This window comes from Silene latifolia, chromosome 8 (genome assembly GCF_048544455.1).
Source record: "Silene latifolia isolate original U9 population chromosome 8, ASM4854445v1, whole genome shotgun sequence".
Taxonomy (NCBI): Eukaryota; Viridiplantae; Streptophyta; class Magnoliopsida; order Caryophyllales; family Caryophyllaceae; genus Silene; species Silene latifolia.
The window spans coordinates 72,388,579-72,408,695 of NC_133533.1; the positions used below are offsets into that span (position 1 = coordinate 72,388,579).

Genomic DNA, 20,117 nt, shown 5'->3' on the forward strand with positions numbered 1-20,117 from the left:
AACAAAACTTATTCATAAATAATGAGTGATACGAAGGGAGTAACTATGATTCATATGTTAACTTTTTTCCTATAGTTTTTCTTCTTCTAAATGGGCAACATGGGAGTACAAGATTCATTTAAACATGTATCATGTTACACATTAATTTATTTATCTTAATGTCAATCTTCCATTTTAATGGCTTTTTCTTTTTTGAAATATGATTAAAATCATTCAATTAGTTACGCAAGATTTATTTTGATTTAATGTGCCTATAGAAAAGTTATTAAATTTAATTAAACTCAAAAGCAAATGTAATATTGTACTTTCTAAAACAATTGAAATTTGCAACTTCTTCCATGTTTATTATATAAGTTATAATAAGTTTGAAACAACCAGCTTGAGAGTAATGCAAATCGTCAACCATACATTTATGTTACGTATCAATAGTTATGCTTTTATATAATTTATTAGTTTATTTATTATTATTGAGTTATAAATGTTTACTAACGCATACCTCAATAAATTACATCATTTTAACAACTTCTTACATATAAATAGTTGAGGAATAATTTTGTTATCCACCATCCTCATTCTCTATTTCTTACCTCATACTCAATAAACACAATATTTTAAAAGAATAAAAAAAAAATTATTGGCCTATTTTAAGAGAAAATGGATTCTAAAACCATCTCAAATATTAATTTAGCATTCACAATTGTTACGCTTGTATTCACATTTTCAATTGATAGATCAAATGCTTATATCCAAGAAGTTCCAACACCAAGCCTAGCTCCGAATCCTTATTCTACAGATGTTTTCCAAGAATGTGTAAGCAAGATAACTAGAGATTGTGGCGACTCAATATCTCATTACATATTTGGAAACGGGAAGTCATTAACGAAAGAGTGTTGTAGTGAGGTATTGACTATGGGAAGAAAATGTCATGGTCTTATTACTAGTGTGTCATTCGACTATAAGAAACTCACTAATGAGCAAACCGAAGAAATACTCACGAAGAATAATCAGGTTTGGGAACTTTGTACCTCAGATGGACAAATTGCTTAAAAGGCGTTGTATCTACACATGAATAAATTTTATATAATGCGTGCTGAATAAATATTTACTCATTTAGTTGCATGTGCAATCTTTTTAATTGATGATCATAAATACAAGACCTACATTATATATATATATATATATATAATAATAATAATAATAATAATAATAATAATAATAATAATATTGGTACTCGTATATGCGGCACTGATTCTGGTCATTGGCTAATTATTATACGAGTTGTAGTTCAGCTTATTCGTCCAAATCGTTGACTAATGACGAAGCCAAAACTCAATTTTAGATGCTAAATATAGGTTATACATTCTAAGCGGACAATATTTTATACGATAAATTAATATCCTTACAGTTTTTTTATTATTAGAAAGTGAATGCGCAAGAACCTCTCTAAATCAACCTATTGATCTGCCACTACGAACAATAATGCTTTTTGTATGACTATTAATGTAGAATGTATAAGTTTGTTTTTATGAGCTACAATTGACGCGTAGTTAGTGAGTAAGCTCTCATTAAGTTTTACCCTGTTAATATATCTCACACGTTTCTCCAAGCAAGAAATGGTAATGGGAATATGAAAAGGAACCTCAGTGGAAAGTTATTCTTAATTAACAAATATGTAATACGAATGTCCCAAATTATCTAATTTCAAAACCTTGACATTATATATAAGCAAAATAAATTCATCAATCATGTGACATTTGCAGGAAATAAGTCACCACATGTCATTGTGAAAGACATTCTTTATGTTTGTTTAATTTAAATATATTCTCTCTTCTCTTAATTTATTATCAACTTTGTTATTTAACATCATGTTTTGTACGTTAATTTTCTTATTGTAACTAAAAAGCCAAATATTTTTTGAATTATGGGGTAAGTGTTAATACAAAATAGGTTGTAACTTTCAAAACTTTTTATAGAGCCTTAGTCGTCATTAGCTATCAAAACAATATTTTATTCTCAACAAACAACTTTAGTAAAGTGGTAAGTAGAGGTTGAACCCAAAGGACGGTAGCTTTGTATTATGCAAGTCATAGAGTGTTTAAGGTAGTAACAAGGGATGTCCCGATTATTTGGTGAGGTAAGATATCGACTAACAACTACTAGCAAATAAATGTAAAGAAATAAAAACAAAGCAAGTATGTAAACGAGAGTGTAAACAATTGATTAAACACACTAGGGTGTCATGGGATCATAGGCATAATCAAGTAATAGATCCAAGGGTATAAGTTTGGTTATTTGGTCAAACTCATTATAGAATAGGGCCGGAATCTTTGGTCCTATGGCCCATAGGTCGAGTTGGGTTAGCTTCTGGCGTACACCGGATCTCCCTACTAGTCTTAGTGCATGGTCTAACAATCCTCGAGTTGGTTTATATCTTACAAGGGTTGTTGAATGGGTAAAGAATCATGCAAGATCGTCAATCATGCATTTCATCAAACATAACATGCATATGTGCACTAAAGCTAGAACTACAACAATACAATTTAATCAACCAAATAAACTCATTAAAAGATGGATCCACCCTTTAGTTATCCCCTAACCCCCCATTAATTCTAACTAAATTACTACTCACTCATTATCATGGAGATCATGCAATTAATGGTGTCAAACATCAAAGCAAGAGGAAACATGATGGACAAGTGAAGTAATTAACAAGGATTAACAAGTAATTAAGTAAAATAGCAAAAGAGTAAAGAAATGTACCAACTTTAAGGAGATGAACAATAATAATGAAGATAATAAAGAAGAAACCCTTTGATTAATGAAGAATTGTCACCTTCTTCAAATACAACCCAAGAATTTCTCAATAATAAGACTAGATCTAAGCTTGAATGTGAAAAGATTAAAGAACAATTAAGGAAAGATTAAAATAATTAAATGTGATTAAGGTAGTAGATTCCTAATTAACCCTCTAATAAAGCATATTCTCCCTAATGGGGAATGAGGGGTATTTATACTAATACAAGAATTAGAGGCTAATTAGATATTTTTGAAGCTTGAAAAGCAAGGAGGGCGTCTGAGGGAGCCGCTCGGGTCCTCTGTTGCACTAATTGGCTGAGGGAGCTCCCCAATTTTTTTGTTTAAAAACATTTTATGGCTTTTTAGGAATGTACTAGTTTTTGTGCCCGTGCAAAAGCACGGGCCGTTTTAAATATTAAGGTGAAATTATGTATTTCGCAACTATAATCAAAAGTATAATATACAATGTTTAAGCTCATAACCAAGCAATATCAAGGTACAAAATTTACAATACAAGCCATTTTATGGGGAAAAAATAAAATAAGAAAATGGATGTATTTATACCATTACATTTTGTGACTCGTTGCCTACACCTTTTCTCAATTTATAATCTTTATCCCTCTTTTAAGTTAATGCAATAGTATGTCACAATTAATAATGTTGACCCTTCAGTCGACTGATAGTAAAAAGCGCTTGAAATCGATTCCACTTCCCCTTCCTCTTAATTTCTTTACTTTTGTCTACTTAAATGTTCATTTACTATGTAAGTTAGAGGTGTATTAAAGAATAGAAAGAAATAGGTGATTAATCTTCTTCTCTCTCTAACTCCCGCATTTGTTTTAATGATCATTCATGTGTTTTATTCCTATGTGTCTTTTCATATGCATAATGTTAATTGCCAACTTGAACATTTACTTGTGCCACCTTTGAATATGAGAATGCTTAAATAATTCTTTTTATATGATTGCATAATAAGTAATTCAAATTACAGGATTGTTAAAATGTCACGTGGATTAAAATTTTGTGCTTTAGTTAACCTTCTAACTATATTGTATAGATTAATTCAAAATATAATAAGAATAAAAAAGTTAAATAATTAATTTGGTTATATATGCATACTTTACATACCAACTTTTTGGATAAAAATGAAAAATAAGATTGTTGTGATATTTATATAAGGAAATTTTTATATTTAATTATCTAATTAATTTCAAGAATTTATTTGAGAGAAGAAGAATCTTTTGTGAACTAAGGGGAGATAAAAAAAATTATGGTAAAATAAATATAAAGTGTAATAATTGTGAGGAAAAATAAAAAGACCATCTATTAGATAAAAGAAATAAAGTTAAATGAATAGGTAGATTGCTACCAAATTTATGAGAGGAAAATAAAGAGTTCGTTTTAATTTGTTTTTTGTATTTGCAACTAATATTTTTTATTTTGTTTGTATTTATAAGCATGTAACACATAGTATTTAGAGATTACTTCTAGTTAGATAATCAAGTAATTAATATAAGCGGATTATTATTAACTAATAGAAAAATTACACGTGTATTAAAAATTAAATGTTTTAAGTAGCCTTTTAACTATATTTTATAGATTCTCCCCTGTTTCATCAATTGGAACACTCACATGTGAGAATATATGGGCGGTTCTTCACAATCGATAGCATGAAATTTCAGCCACTTGTGATCGTTTAAATAAACTGATTAACCCCTAATTATTGATTATGGGTTCCTTTACTCAACATAAATGGGTTGTGTGTTCCATGTCTAATTTGAGGACCACTCTAAAGTCTTGACCAACTCAAGAAATTATGAGAAAAAATGCTTCTCAAAATTTATCTCAAATAAAATTTACCTAATCTAGCAAATAGGGGTGAAAACTATACACAATTGTTCCATATGACGTTAATCATGCAATATAAGAATACAACCTCATAAATAAAAACTTACCCCATAACTCTAATGCTTGTAGAGACGCGTATATTTTGTTTTGAGATGGGAGCCTTATCTACTACTATCTTTGACACATTTTCTCCTTTAAATTTGTAATTCTTCAAAGTTACCGACTATTTTATTATAATCCTAACATTACACCGCATTAATCGCTATGTAACTCATACATGTCCTACTTCCGCTCACTTCGTCATGTAATTTATTTATTTGCTTTGATTGTGCTTAGTTACTCTACGTAGATTTTATTGGGGAGTAAGATGAATGGTTGCCAAAAATTAACCATTCTTACTCAATGATTTTATTGGAGAGTATTTTTATTGGAGTATCGTCCTTCACAACCCTAGTCACACATTCATGGCTTCTAACAATACCGTGTTACATTTTATAGCCAAGAATCATAATAGTGCGAATGCTTATCGCTTATCTACCAAAAATTACTTATTCAAGACAATTCGTTAGAAAACTAATATTTTATGAATTATACGACTATAATTCCCATTAATTCTAATACCAAGTGAAAACTCAATGGGAATAATAGTATTGCAAATAAATGGGAGTAGAGCTAATAATAGATTGGTTTATTATTGTTCCTCTTGATATATATAGATAAAATATCATGGCCTGAGTCATGGACTCATGGATCTTTCCTCAATGTAGATCAGTTGAGAAAGATAACACGATGATTTGGTGTCTTTTGTTTGCCTTGAAATCGCTTCTTGATATAAATAAGATGTCATGTTTCTCGAGGTCTAAACTCCAAAGCCTCGCTTTTCACTTTCTCCTTCCAAATTATGTAATGACTCCATCTCTCAAAGCTACCAAAGCGTGCTACATTATCTACAGTGACAGTGTGATAAGGAGAACAGAAATTTACCAAGGTTTCTAACTGATGCGTGTCATTTATATGATGTTTTACACCTCATTTTACACGCATTTCAGAGCTCATTTGTGTAGTTTAAGCTACCATTTCCCCTATTTCCGTCTACTTTCGTGTTTTTGTACATTATTGCAGAAATGTGAAGAATTCAACGGAAATCGAGCTAAATCCGTCCCCGAGTATCTTGCATAGCATTTGACGTCAAGTACTTACTCAAGGAACGAGCTTGGTACGCATTCCAAGGCCCAAAAGACAAATCCACGAGAAGTTAAAAGCGGATTACCAGCTAAAGCGGTCGATCGACTGGCCCCTTCAGTCGATCGACCAACCCACGACTACAGAAGCTACTGTGCACTGAAGAGCAGTCGATCGACCGGTCCCAGCAGTCGATCGACCAAGACGCTAATCAGACGTGAATAAGAAGATCGAGGAAGAGCAAGCCCATTGTGTTTAGGTTTTGATAATAAGTATTACGTATATTTTCTATATAACGTAACCTAGAACATTCAGAAAATTAGGAAGTTTTTATCCAGTTACATTAGGTTTTATTATTCAGTTCAAAACACAATTCAACATTGATAGTTTAGTTGTTCTTTAATAAAGTTTACTTTTTTTGCAATCGGTTTCGGATTCTTTCTCCGCAATTTCTACTGGTATTCTTTCGCTTCATAATTTTAGTCTTATTGTTTTATTATCATTCGTAATATAGAAATTGCTAGCTAGTTTCCCAAAGCCGATATTATTATTTTATGTTGTCTATTTGTTTAGTTGTTTTAATCATGAATTCAGTAGATTTAATAATCAATCTTACTGTTGTTATCATTCTTAGTATGAGTAGCTAATTTATTCGTGCTAGGATGTAGGGGAATTATAGTGTAGGCGGCATTAATATTAACATGGCCTGAAATCGCGTGTCAGTCGATCGACCGCCATACCTGGTCGATCGACTGACCACGTGAGGTTTACCTTCGTTTTAATTGATTTAAATGTTGTATTTGACGAATCGAATGCATGCGACTAGTTGAATGCTTAATATTTGACCGACCCATTAGATCGAGAGATAGGGACAGTTGTTAGATCACCAATTAAATTGACTAAACTATGTTGAGATCGAAAGATAGGTAAAGTTTAGATTATTAGTCACTTCTCAGGACGAGAGTCAGTATTAGTGATATTAGGGACTTATAGCGAGATCGAAAGATGCTATCTGTTAAGAGTGGACCGAGAGGACCTCTTGTTTTCCCGCCTCATGTGTTTGATTTAGACCTACTTAGTACGCTGCCGCCGAAACTATAGTGAACCGACCATCCTAGTACCTCTTTTATTATCCGTTTTATCCGTTTATTTAGTTTATTGTGTTTTACTGCCTTTAGCTTTAGACCAAATCAATTCAACCCCCACACTTGTTACCTTAGGCTAAATATCAGACAACTATTGATTACATTCGCCTCCCTGTGGTTCGACCCTGTTACCACTAGCCTAGGTTAGTTTTAATAGGAAATATAAATTTTATTTTTGGTACTCACAACGACGGGTATCAAATTTTGGCGCCGTTGCCGGGGAGGCAATTGCTCTAATTTTTAGTTTTTTTTATTCAGTCTTTCTTAGTTTAAGGGACATCCGTTCCTTAAACTTTTCTTATATTCTTTTTGTAGTTTCTTCTTATGCGCAGGTCACAGGGTGGTGAATTAGTACCGTTCAATCCTGAGATTGAGAAGACCTTGCGCGAGTTGAGACGATCATCTAGGATATTGCCGACAGAGGAAGAGCTGAGTACTCTGTCTAGTTACTACGAGAACGAACTGTTCGAAGAAGATCCACCTACATCTCCTGCTTCTACTTTTTCAGCTGAGACAATCACTTCTCCAGACATTCCAATCATGGCTGAAGAAGCAACTATAGCAAGTCATTCTGAGCCGACAACTGCAAATCTTTACAAGGGGTTCGAATTACCTGGAGCTGATAGGAAATTCGAACCGAAGCCTTCCTATATCAACTTGGTTGAGAGAAACCAGTTCGGGAGTGCTGCAAATGAAGATGCAGCCAAGCATATGGAGATATTTATTGATTATTGCTGCTCTATACCCCCACCGACCGGTGTGACCCAAGACCAGATAAAGGAGACTATGTTTATATTCTCACTCCATGATGCTACAAGGGAGTGGTACAGAGATCTGGATCGAGCTGCTCATGGGATCACCGACTGAAATTCTTTGGCCCTGGCATTCTACAAGAAATACTTCTCTGCCTCGAAGACAAATGCCATTAGAGCTCAGATCATGAGCTTTAAACAGGGACCTGATGAGAACTTTCATAAAGCATGGGTCCGTTTTAATAAGCTGGTGCGAACCATTCCGCACCATGGTTTCGAAAAATGGAGCCTTTGCAATCAGTTCTATAACGGGCTATATGACGATGAGAGGGCTATTTTGGATGCTGCAGCCAATGGCCGATTTGCTGAGAATATGGGAGAGACTAAGGGGTGGACGATCATTGATGACTTAGCCACCCATAAAGCTGAATATGGGAATTCGAGAGGCAATCAGAGGAGGAGTGCTGAATCCCCTTCTGTAGCTGCATTAGAGGCTCTCACGGCGAGGTTTGACAAATACGAGTTGGGAGGAGCTTCAAAAGGAGGGATGTATCATGTGAATGCTGTTTCAGACGGTCCTTTCGTCTGTAGAAGATGTGGAGTTCAGGGACATGTTTCAGAAAATTGTCCTAGTCCCTTCGAGTCTTGTGCTGCCTTTCAACATTATAGGCAGACAAACACGTACTATGAGCCGAATGTCCACCCAAACTTGAGGTGGAGTAGCCAGAATGTCCTGAATCCGACTCAACCTCCACAGCAGCAGCAACAGCAAACCTATGTGCCCCCTCACAAGCAACAACAATATCAAAAACCTCCCTATGTGCCGCAGCAGCAACAATCCCAAAATTCTGAGTTTGCTGAATTGAAGAATATATTGCAAAAGGAGTCCCAAGCTAGAGAGGCCGAGATGAAACTACTAGAGAGCCAAATTGCTCAATTGGCTAGCAAGAATACCACTCGAGCTCCGGGACACTTACCGACTCAGACGGACCAAAAAGAGACCCTTAATGCCATCACTTTGAGGAGTGGCTCCACCCTGGAGGGGCCTGCTATGGTCGAGGACAATGTTGAAAAAGATGGGGCGAAACCGAGTTAAAACAAAGCTGGAACGAGCAAAGGAAAGAAAAAGGTGTCTACCAGGTATATCAGTCGATCGACTGACATACCTAGTCGATCGACTGAAGCGCGCAAAGAAACAGCTTCTGGAACTGTAGAACCCAGTCGATCGACTGAGCAACATGGTCGATCGACCGAGGGCGCTGCTGATATTGAACAATTTCGTCCTCCAATGCCCAATAACTTGAGGGATCATTTGTTTCGGGGTACGACAGTCCCAAAAATATTGAGTCCAGACCCGACTGCTGATGGGTCAGTCCCGGTGCCGAGGTTCGATCCAATGTCGGTCAATGGCTCACATTTGAGACGGTCTGAAGACGGTTCAAGCTTCAACAAGGAGAAGGTGGTGGACTTCCAGCCTAAGTCCACGGATGCAGGCATGCGTGATTTAGAGGAGAGGGTTAAGTTACTTCTTACAGCCCCATATCCAAAGCGACTAGTGCCAACGAAGGAACATGTATCTTTCAATAAATTTGAAAAAGTAATTCGTAGCTTGAATGTACAAGTTCCTTTTCTCGAGTTAGTAAACCAAGTGCCTGCTTACACTAAATTCATGAAACAACTTCTGTCCAAGAAGCGGTCACTTGAAACTGTGCATACTGACGCACTCACTAAAGAGTCATGTTAACCCACACTGCACCCCACAAACTAGAAGACCCAGGTAGCTTCTCCGTTCCTTGTAGCATTGGTACCTTTTCTATTGAGAAGGCATTATGTGACTTAGAAGCCAGTATAAGTATAATGCCCTTGAGTCTTGCTAGAAAGCTCAAATTAACTAGGTTCGCAGTGACCGACATGACAGTTCAGATGGCTGACCGATCTGCGGTCCAGCCTATAGGAGTCTTAGAAGACATTCCCGTGCAAATAGGAAAGTTCTTCTTCCCTGTAGACTTCGTTGTACTTGATATGCCTGAGGATGCACATATTCCTATCATACTAGGTTGACCATTTCGCACACCGCCTGGTGCGAGTCATAGATGTAGGCTCGGGAACCTTGACCTTCAAAGTAGGGAAGCATTCCATTGTTTTTGCCCAACCTGCTAAGAAGAAAGACCCCATGTGGCCTGTGACTTGCAATACGGTTTCTGAAAAGAAATCATACTTTGTGCTTCCTGATATGCCTGTCTCTATTCCTATTCCTGTCGTAACCCCTCCGCCCCAGACTGGGAGCAAATTGGAGGAAGATTCGTCTATTTTTGATATTTCAGGAGCTGGTTTGGGGAAGGAAGAGCCGCATGTTGCTCCAGCTGTGAAGGAGCCAATCATTTCATGAGGCGGTCTTGGTTACTTTAGCTATGGCACTGATGAGGAAGTTGATGACGAGCCGGTCAAAGCAACGGAGTCTGATCTGGATTCCGACGAGTCCGAAGAGGTGATTGCTTGGGATGATGTCCGACATGTTGACCCGTTGAGTCTTGCAGACGATGGAAGTGAGAGTGCAACTGAGAAGATGAGCACTACTGAGGCTACTTCTTGTAGCCAGAAGCCAGTCAAGTGGGCCATTCCATGGCCGTTCTTGATCAACTATTAGTTGATTGAGACTTCTTTAAAACATTTACATTTTATTTGCTTTCGTTGAACCTTTTTATTTATTGTTTTGTGTGCGCGAAACTTCGCCGTTTACGTTTGCTTAGGATTTTAAACTCTTTAGATGGTTACTTTGGGTTTTGCGCAATTTTTGGGCGCGTATTATTGTGCAATTGCAGGTTTTTAGACCTCATTAGCTCAAGTAATTGAGTAAATACGAAGAAATCAGAAGTTACAGTAGTATTTTCAGTCGATCGACTGGGCTATGTGGTCGATCGACTGGTCTGCAGTTTCCAGGAGCTACTGTTCCTTTCACCTTGGTTCATCGACTGAGTGATGTGGTCGATCGACCTCCCTGCACTGCTGTACCTGTTCACGACCTCTCCCCTGCTGTGTTTGGTCGATTTGCGGAATTGAGGGAGTTTTCTACTCCACTGTTATCTTCCGTCATATTATTTATTTCTTCTGTTTTCTTCAATTATGCACATGATATCGATTCATTATTGCTTTCTCGATTTTATGCGTGGTACTTTGTTTGTCTTTTCAGGTACTTATTAGTAGCACTGCTGGCTACTGGAACCTCCTAGCTTACGCTGGTTTGGGGAGGTTTCCTTTTTCTGCGCTTAAAGTCTTGTAAGTTTCCGATTTTTCACTTCATGTCGTATTTATTTATTTTCTCGCAAATTCCCGTTTCTCTTTTCTTCATTATATGATTTTTGCACAATAGGGACATTGTGCGATTTGGTTTGGGGAAGGGTTTTGCGTCGCATATCATTTGCTTGCATTCACGTTTACATTTTTGTTTTACATCGTTTATTTCATTTCTCACATATAGAAAATTCAAAAAAATTGAAAAATTTCTTCAAAATTCAAACAAATTGCACGTTTATTTTAGCATATAGGTTGAGTCGGAACGGTAGTATTTCAATGATGACATTGCATTTGCATCTGTTTTGCTTAAGCCTTGCTAAATTAACATGTTATTAGTAGAATCATTCGCATAGTCTACGAGTTTTCGTTAAATTATTTGCTGAACTTGAGACTTGACTTAGATTTTTGGCAAACTACATCATGTTTCTGAGATTTAGAGCCTATAACTGGTGTCATCTATGACCGGTTTATTTAAGAATATGAGTAGTACTCCTTATAAGACATGTTACATAAATTTGCATAAATATGAACTTAATCTGCTTAATACCTGTATGCATTCGGTTTGTGGTTTGTTGACACATGTGGTAGAGGTTTCCCTTTTCTCATTTTACCCATAAGCTCCATACTGCCAAAAATAGCCTTTTTGTCCCGTTAACTACATCCTACATATAGCCTGCCTTTGTCAAGCTAGTAGTTTACGTTTTTGGGATTGTTACTTCGTTTTTGGTGGTATTTGCTCGATCGAGATGTTGTTGGGAAAATGAAAAGAAGGAAAGAAATAAATAGAAAAGAAAAAGAAAAAAGAAAGAAAGAAAGAAAAAAAATGATTCGAAAAAGAAAAAAAAGAGTTATGTACTGTTTACTTCAGTCGATCGACCACTACATCAAGTTGATCGACTGGGTTCCGAAGGAAATCAATTCGCAAAATTCAAAATCCTTATCTTATGGCGATTTTTGCTCCCATGTTGCATTAGTATCTTATGGGGAGTTGGTTGATTGCTTTTATACTGGAGATTGTGAGATTCGTGCTTGCTATAGCACCGTTTCGATTGAATTTTGAGCAAGAAGTTGGATGTTGTCATATGGTTCCGTTTTGGTACTAGCTTGATCACCTGTACCTCCACTTTCCCGTAAATGCTTTGCCTCTTCTTACCCATACCTCACATATCCATATATACCTCGGCATGTGTCATGGTCTTTTGTTGGTTGGAATGCATATGTACGGTCATAGAAATTACTTTTATATTATATTGCAGGCATGTTCTTATAGGTCGTAGTTAGGTGAGAGTCTCCACAAAATTAATTCTTTCTATCCGCTTATATATTCACCTGTGCTTATGAGTGATTCGAGCGACCCGTGAGAGTCCGATTTGATAAGTCTCTGTAGTCGCCGGTTCAGCATTTCTTAACGACCTTTTAACTCGTTTGCATGATTCGCAGGGCTAATTGATTGTTAGTTATTGCATTAAAATGGTTTAGGCTATTTGGTTTGCAATTCGCTCTGAGATTGAACTCGTTCCATTAGGTAATTAGATCGAGTCTAGTTCTTGCTTGGGGACAAGCAAGGGTTTGGTTTGGGGATGTTTGATGCGTGTCATTTATATGATGTTTTACACCTCATTTTACACGCATTTCAGAGCTCATTTGTGTAGTTTAAGCTACCATTTCCCCTATTTCCGTCTACTTTCGTGTTTTTGTACATTATTGCAGAAATGTGAAGAATTCAACGGAAATCGAGCTAAATCCGTCCCCGAGTATCTTGCATAGCATTTGACGTGAAGTACTTACTCAAGGAACGAGCTTGGTGCGCATTCCAAGGCCCAAAAGACAAATCCACGAGAAGTTAAAAGCGGATTACCAGCTAAAGCGGTCGATCTACTGGCCCCCTCAGTCGATCGACCAACCCACGACTACAGAAGCTACTGTACACTGAAGAGCAGTCGATCGACCGGTCCCAGCAGTCGATCGACCAAGACGCTAATCAGACGTGAATAAGAAGATCGAGGAAAAGCAAGCCCATTGTGTTTAGGTTTTGATAATAAGTATTACGTATATTTTCTATATAACGTAACCTAGAACATTCAAAAACTTAGGAAGTTTTTATCCAGTTACATTAGGTTTTATTATTCAGTTCTAAACACAATTCAACATTGATAGTTTAGTTGTTCTTTAATAAAGTTTACTTTTTTTGCAATCGGTTTCGGATCCTTTCTCCGCAGTTTCTACTGGTATTCTTTCGCTTCATAATTTCAGTCTTATTGTTTTATTATCATTCGTAATATAGAAATTGCTAGCTAGTTTCCCAAAGCCGATATTATTGTTTTATGTTGTCTATTTGTTTAGTCGTTTTAATCATGAATTTAGTAGATTTAATAATCAATCTTACTGTTGTTATCATTCTTAGTATGAGTAGCTAATTTATTCGTGCTAGGATGTAGGGGAATTATAGTGTAGGCGGCATTAATATTAACATGGCCTGAAATCGCGTGTCAGTCGATCGACCGCCATACCTGGTCGATCGACTGACCACGTGAGGTTTACCTTCGTTTTAATTGATTTAAATATTGTATTTGACGAATCGAATGCATGCGACTAGTTGAATGCTTAATATTTGACTGACCCATTAGATCGAGAGATAGGGACAGTTGTTAGATCACCAATTAAAATGACTAAACTATGCTGAGATCGAAAGATAGGTAAAGTTTAGATTATTAGTCACTTCTCAGGACGAGAGTCAGTATTAGTGATATTAGGGACTTATAGCGAGATCGAAAGATGCTATCTGTTAAGAGTGGACCGAGAGGACCTCTTGTTTTCCCGCCTCATGTGTTTGATTTAGACCTACTTAGTACGCTGTCGCCGAAACTATAGTGAACCGACCATCCTAGTACCTCTTTTATTATCTGTTTTATCCGTTTATTTAGTTTATTGTGTTTTACTGCCTTTAGCTTTAGACCAAATCAATTCAACCCCCACACTTGTTACCTTAGGCTAAATATCAGACAACTATTGATTACATTCGCCTCCCTGTGGTTCGACCCTGTTACCACTAGCCTAGGTTAGTTTTAATAGGAAATATAAATTTTATTTTTGGTACTCACAACGACGGGTATCACTAACGCATCCTTTTAATTCAATAAACCTTTAAAAAAACAAATTTAAATTTATTATTGAACAATAGCACACATTTTTTTTTTATAATAATTGCTCGTATTTGCGGAGAAAAGTAGAAAAATGAAAAACTATAGTAAAATGAAAACTTAATCAAACACACATAAAAAGATAGGGTAGAGACAAACATCGTAAATTATGAGCTGTCAACCGCCTACCAAGTCCAACGCTCCATCATTTGCTTAAAATTTTCTAATCCTGTTTCATATTCAAAATGCAAACATAATGTTAATTGGGAAACAAACTAAAAACACACATTAGTAACATAACAACAATGATAATGAGACAGTTGAATAAGAACAATCATGTACTGATCATGTAAAATCATCTAAGAAAATTAAGACAGTCGAAGCCATTGGGATCAAAGAGTGGGTGATTCACCATTTAAGCTGTTCACCATTTGCTTACTGAATATAAGAATGATCATCATAAAATCACTAATGATGGACATGATTCATTGCGTGGTGGCTAACAATTTATTAACATTTAAGCCATGAATAGGAAGCTTTATCGCAATATTACACGCCCCTTGGAATTACAACTTTAAAACTACCGAAATGAATGGTAACTAATGTACGAAATAAAAGTTTTCATGAAATCTATAACATTCTAACCTTTTAGTTTCCATCACCATTATTGATTGATTGTCGGTAGAAAGTAATTAAATTATGTTAGGGATTAATTAGGTGAAGTGACTAGTATTAATGTCTTGTGTAGTGATTAAAAGATTTTGACATAATGGTTCACATAGTTTCCTTGTATGAAGCTGACGTGGGTTTTTAAGAGTGCAAGGTGACATTTAGTAATCTGATGTGGCATTTAGTCTATTGTCTACGTGGCTTATAATTGGCGTTTTAGCTTAGCCTTTTAATAAGGTTTTATAAATGGAGTTTATGAGGTGTAATTCCAATTTATGAGGAAGAGTGATTATTGAAGAGCTTTTATTGTTAGGAAGATGACGAGAATGTTTTTAACATATAGTCGATCGATTTAGAAGGTAATGTAACATTTAGATAGTGTGAGCTTATATAATTACATAAACACTATAAAAATATGACGTGGCGTTAAATAGAGTTTATGTAAACATTACAGAAATGTGAGGTGGCATTTAATAGAGCTAATGTAAGCATTTCAATAATGTGACGTGGCATTAAACGGATATTTTGGTTAGCCTTTTAATAATATTTTATAAAAGTTGCAGGAAGGGGGAATGCCATAAACCAACAAATTAAATCATATAGCCGGACTTAACCAATTTAGGAAGACCAACGGATGAGATTATAAGTAATCAATGTTTCTAGTAACCAAATTAAAATGGAAAATGAAAAGTTGCAATCGGTAAAAGCAATACCTCACCTGCGCCGATAATCGGTAGCCGCCATAACCACCTAAGTGACAGTCCCTTTGAAGGCCGAATACAATCAGAAATGAAATGCAATAAGTTGGCCGGTGAAGTGGGTCCTTCCAGCAAACATATGAGGGAGGAAAGAACGACTGAAAGGGATAATGTGGTATGGGTGAAGCATGATGTGAAGATGCAGTGGAGTATGGCGATGGTTGCTGTGGAATGACGATCGACGCTTGACAGAATGAGCGATTGTCGGTTTGAAAGCTCATATGAGGGACGGGGGCATGGGATATTGTCTGCGTGCCAATTGATTGATGCTGCTGACATTTCGTTTAATTGCGTCGTGGCTTTTTCTTAATCCTACGTGGCTTTTTCTTAATTCTACATGGCTTTGTCTACGTGGCGTTAATGACTCATTTTAGAGTTGCCTTTTAATTATATTTTATAGATATTCCCATCCCCATACTTATTTTGGACATTGTCCACAATGTATATAGTGGAGTGGAAATTAAAAAGGAAAGAACATATGCAAATGCATGAATGAATGAATGCATGTATGCATGCTCTAATTAATTGCAAGTCTTATATGACATATATAACATATGAATGCAATCAAAACTAGACTAAGTGATGCATGGTTTCTATTGTTCGGAGAGCTAATTTGAATTAACTCGGTCCCTTATGACTTAACTTCCCCAAACCGGTTAAGGCTAAGGAGAGGAAGTTTGGCCATAAGGCCATGCATATCATGAATGCAATTGGATTGTCATTTTAGATTTTCCTTAAAGGAGCAATAAAAATTGTATCACCTCAATGGGACCAAGGCGTGAGCCCTTTGAATGTTTCTAGGACTTGAAAATGGACTCTCACATGCTCTAAACTATCATGAAACAAGTATTTAAAGATGCAAGTTAGTAAAAGTAATAGATAAAAGTTAGCCAAAGGAAGGGATTACTTACAATGTATTTCCTTGGTGTGATGTGAATGGAACCATCATCACCATATAATAGCATCCTTCCTCGTGGCCACTTTTGATCTTCCCTCATCGGCATCCTTGCCGTCTTCTTCACCAAGAGAAGTAACCGAATCAATACTTTCTTCATCTTCATCACTCCTCTCAACATCAATCATTTCATCATCAACCGGTTCATTGCTCCCATTTACACTCCCTTTCCCATTTTCACTTACCACCTCTTCATCTTTTGAAATGTAAAGATCCAGGAAGAAGACTTTCCGATCCACCAAATCCGGCAGTAGCTCATTTGGGTCAAGTAAGCCCTTCTTGGCCAAGTTGTAAAGTGATGGATATTGGGCATAGTAATTGTTCACCCGTTCTTTGGATATTTATTCATGGATATGTTGCAATAATTTTGTACCATAATCATTTCCCGCCTTTACATTGGGGTCTTCAAGGTTAAAAGGTGTGTAAGGAAAAAGATAAAGAGGAATAAACAATGTTGGGGACGCTTTTTAAGAATATAAGGGCGTAGAAGTTTCACCTTGGTTGGTTGATGTGAAGTTGGACCTTGATGGGAAGAGATACTCTATTCTTTTCTTTGCAAGTCGTGGAAGTTTGTTTCTTGGTAAAGTAATGGAAGGGCCATCCTTCACTAGCTATTCCACGGTCAAGTCATCATTATTTCCAATAGTAACGATGAGCAAGCACAAACATATCTATTTTTGTTTCATCTTTGACCGGGGTATAAATACTCGTTTTGATGAAGTCGAGGTCAAAGTACTTTGCAAGACATGTCACTAGTCCATCATTGACTATAAAAGCCGTAGTCTCCTTGCCCGAAAGTAAACCCATCCAACGGTCTAATAGGAGCATTACAATTTCATAATCTTGCTTATAAGACCCATGCGCATTCAAGAGAGACTCAAGGTAGGCCAAGTCGAGTTCCATGAGAGAACATGCCTCCTTTGTAGCTTTCAATGTATTTTCCAAAAGCGGTGCTAAAACCTAAGGCCCGGTAGATAAATATACAAAGGCAAACAAGCCTTAAAAGTGGTGAATTCCCTACCCGTAATTACCTTCCAAAGAGGCTTGGCATCGAAATTGTGGGGTTTTTTGGCACCTCTAAAGGGTATCTTAAGTCCAAAGATTTTGGCAAAGGCAGTGACAAGGATAAAGTCATATCACCTAAATCAAAGTAATCCTAACTCAATACTAACAAATAGTCAGTGAAAAATGAGGTATTGAATTCACAGGGAGCTAGTAATTATTCAGTTTGCTAAAATTTAAAGTGTCTTAAAGGTAGCAATTTCTTGAAGGGTTTATTTGTTTGATTTCTAATAAGTAATGACAATGTAAAATAAAGGTGAATTCAAATATATTAAAAGACTCTAGTTCACTAGGTCGGTTATCCGGGGGTCTGATTCAACTAATTAATTGAGCAGTTAAGTTGTTTAAGGTCATATGATTGGTCGACTCAAATATGCCCTTTAGATCTAAACTTAACAAGCTGTTGCTATAATTAAGTTAGTCTATTCAATTGTCGCAGCCTTTATTAGTCTTAATCCAGTCGGAAATATTCCTAATTCGCAAGACATGTTAACTAATTCTTGCCAAAACTAATCAACTAGATTCAGGCCAACAATTGAACAACTACTAAAAGCAATTTAACAATTATTCCATTAAGGTAAACCCCTTCTAACAACCGAGATCTCTTTTCACCCTAGATGAATAATTTAGCTACTCATATTAATAACAATAACAACAATATGATGAAGGGAGAACATAATTAAAAGCAATATAAGATGGAAAACAATCAATTATGAAACTAGCACTTTAATTAATGAAGAAAGATTAACGAAATACCGTAAGTAACGAAATAAATCTAAAAGCAATGCGTAAATAAAATTAGATATGAAGTGTTCTAAGAGTTCTCGGCGGAAATAATACGTAACCTAATAATAATCTACGAACTTCCTATTTATATTATAAAATAAACTGACTTAAGGAAGTTTCGTGGAAAGCAGGAAATAGTAAATACTCGATCGAGTATTTACATCATCACGACTAGATCGAGTCTTCAGACACTCGATCGAGTGACCTAAGCTTTAGCCTTTCTTCGTGTCCTTTCTTCATGTTTACTTCTCGATTCTTGTGCTATTCTTTTCGTGCTCCGTCTTGCCGACTCCGCGGTGCTCCATTTTACTCTATTGCTCCACAAATGCATCCAATCTGCATCAAAACACCAAAAGGCGGAAGTATCGATATTTCTAATCTAGACGGAATAATAATAACATATATGAGCACAAAACCGTCTCAAAACAACTAAAGGGGAGGCATATAAATGTATATAAATATGACTCATCAAACTATCCCAAACCATCTCTTTTCTTGTCCCTAAGCAAAGCAAACACACAATGCAAACGGCAATAATACAAATGGTGAATGAATAACTCAGAGCTAATGTTAATGCACATACAAATCTTAAGCTATCCATATATATAACAAAGTAATGACCAAATTGTACCAATAAAACAAAATCAATGGCAAGGGTAATAGAAAATGCAACTCAAATCTCTAGATGTAACATGATACCGTAGACAAAAACCAAATACCTTTCGATCTTGCAAGATAAACTAGTCGGATTCTCGCGGATACACTCATGCAGTCATAAGTATGTAAGGGTGAGTTATATGTGAAGATAGAAAGAAATAAGAACACTCACTCAACTTAGGAAACATGCATGAAATCTAATGTGATAGAAATTTCTCCACCTAAATACACATTCACAATATAGACAGGAGTACATGTATCAAGGACAATAAGGTGGCGAAAAGGTGAAGGTATAGAAGTGGGTTGTGTCAAGGCACGTATGGATATGTGAGGCTAAGACGGTAATTGCAGCTACACTTGCTAACCAAGACCAAATCTCTAACATTTAAGCACAAATCGACCCAACTAAAGAAATTATCTTAACTTTGACAACATGTGAGAGACAAAATAACTACTCTCCAACAATGCATTAGACTCTAGTACAATCTTTTTGTTCCCTTAACAACCAAATGAAGCAACTTATTAATTTTTTTTTTCTTTTGCACGTTTTTTTTTTTTTTTTTTTTTTTGCATCTCCTTTTTTTTTCTTACTTCATATTTTCCTTCTTTTTCCATACAACACAATTGCTAATAAAATTTCTATTACACCAATTAGACAATTATTACTCCAAACCCAACCATAGTAGCAAAATAAACATGATAAACAAGCAATTGCGACTGTCCCAAAAAGGTAGGCAAATTTTAGGATTGTAGCAATTAGATGGGATATAAAACGGCTACAAGGGTTCAAACGGGCTAAACAAAAGGTAATATAAGGCTTATTTGAACGATAAAAATCGCCTATCCTCATGTACTTTATTATATGACCGCGTAAAGTATCAAGAAATAAATGTCACACTTATGCAGATTCTTATTACACATTCCAAGAGGAGAAACCACACTCAAGCCTAAATAACAATGAGACCAGTTTATTGATGTTCCTGGCCTAAGAAGATCTATAGACCTCAGAATTTGAGTAATTTTTTTATGGATTTTTATTTTTTTTCTAAGCACACAAACCAAAATAAAATCAC

At 36.0% G+C, this 20,117-nt stretch overlaps 1 pseudogene; it reads left to right on the forward strand.

Moving 5' to 3' along the window:
• Positions 1-412: 412 nt before the first annotated feature.
• LOC141595358 (uncharacterized) lies at positions 413-1,070 on the forward strand (annotated as a pseudogene).
• Positions 1,071-20,117: the final 19,047 nt, after the last annotated feature.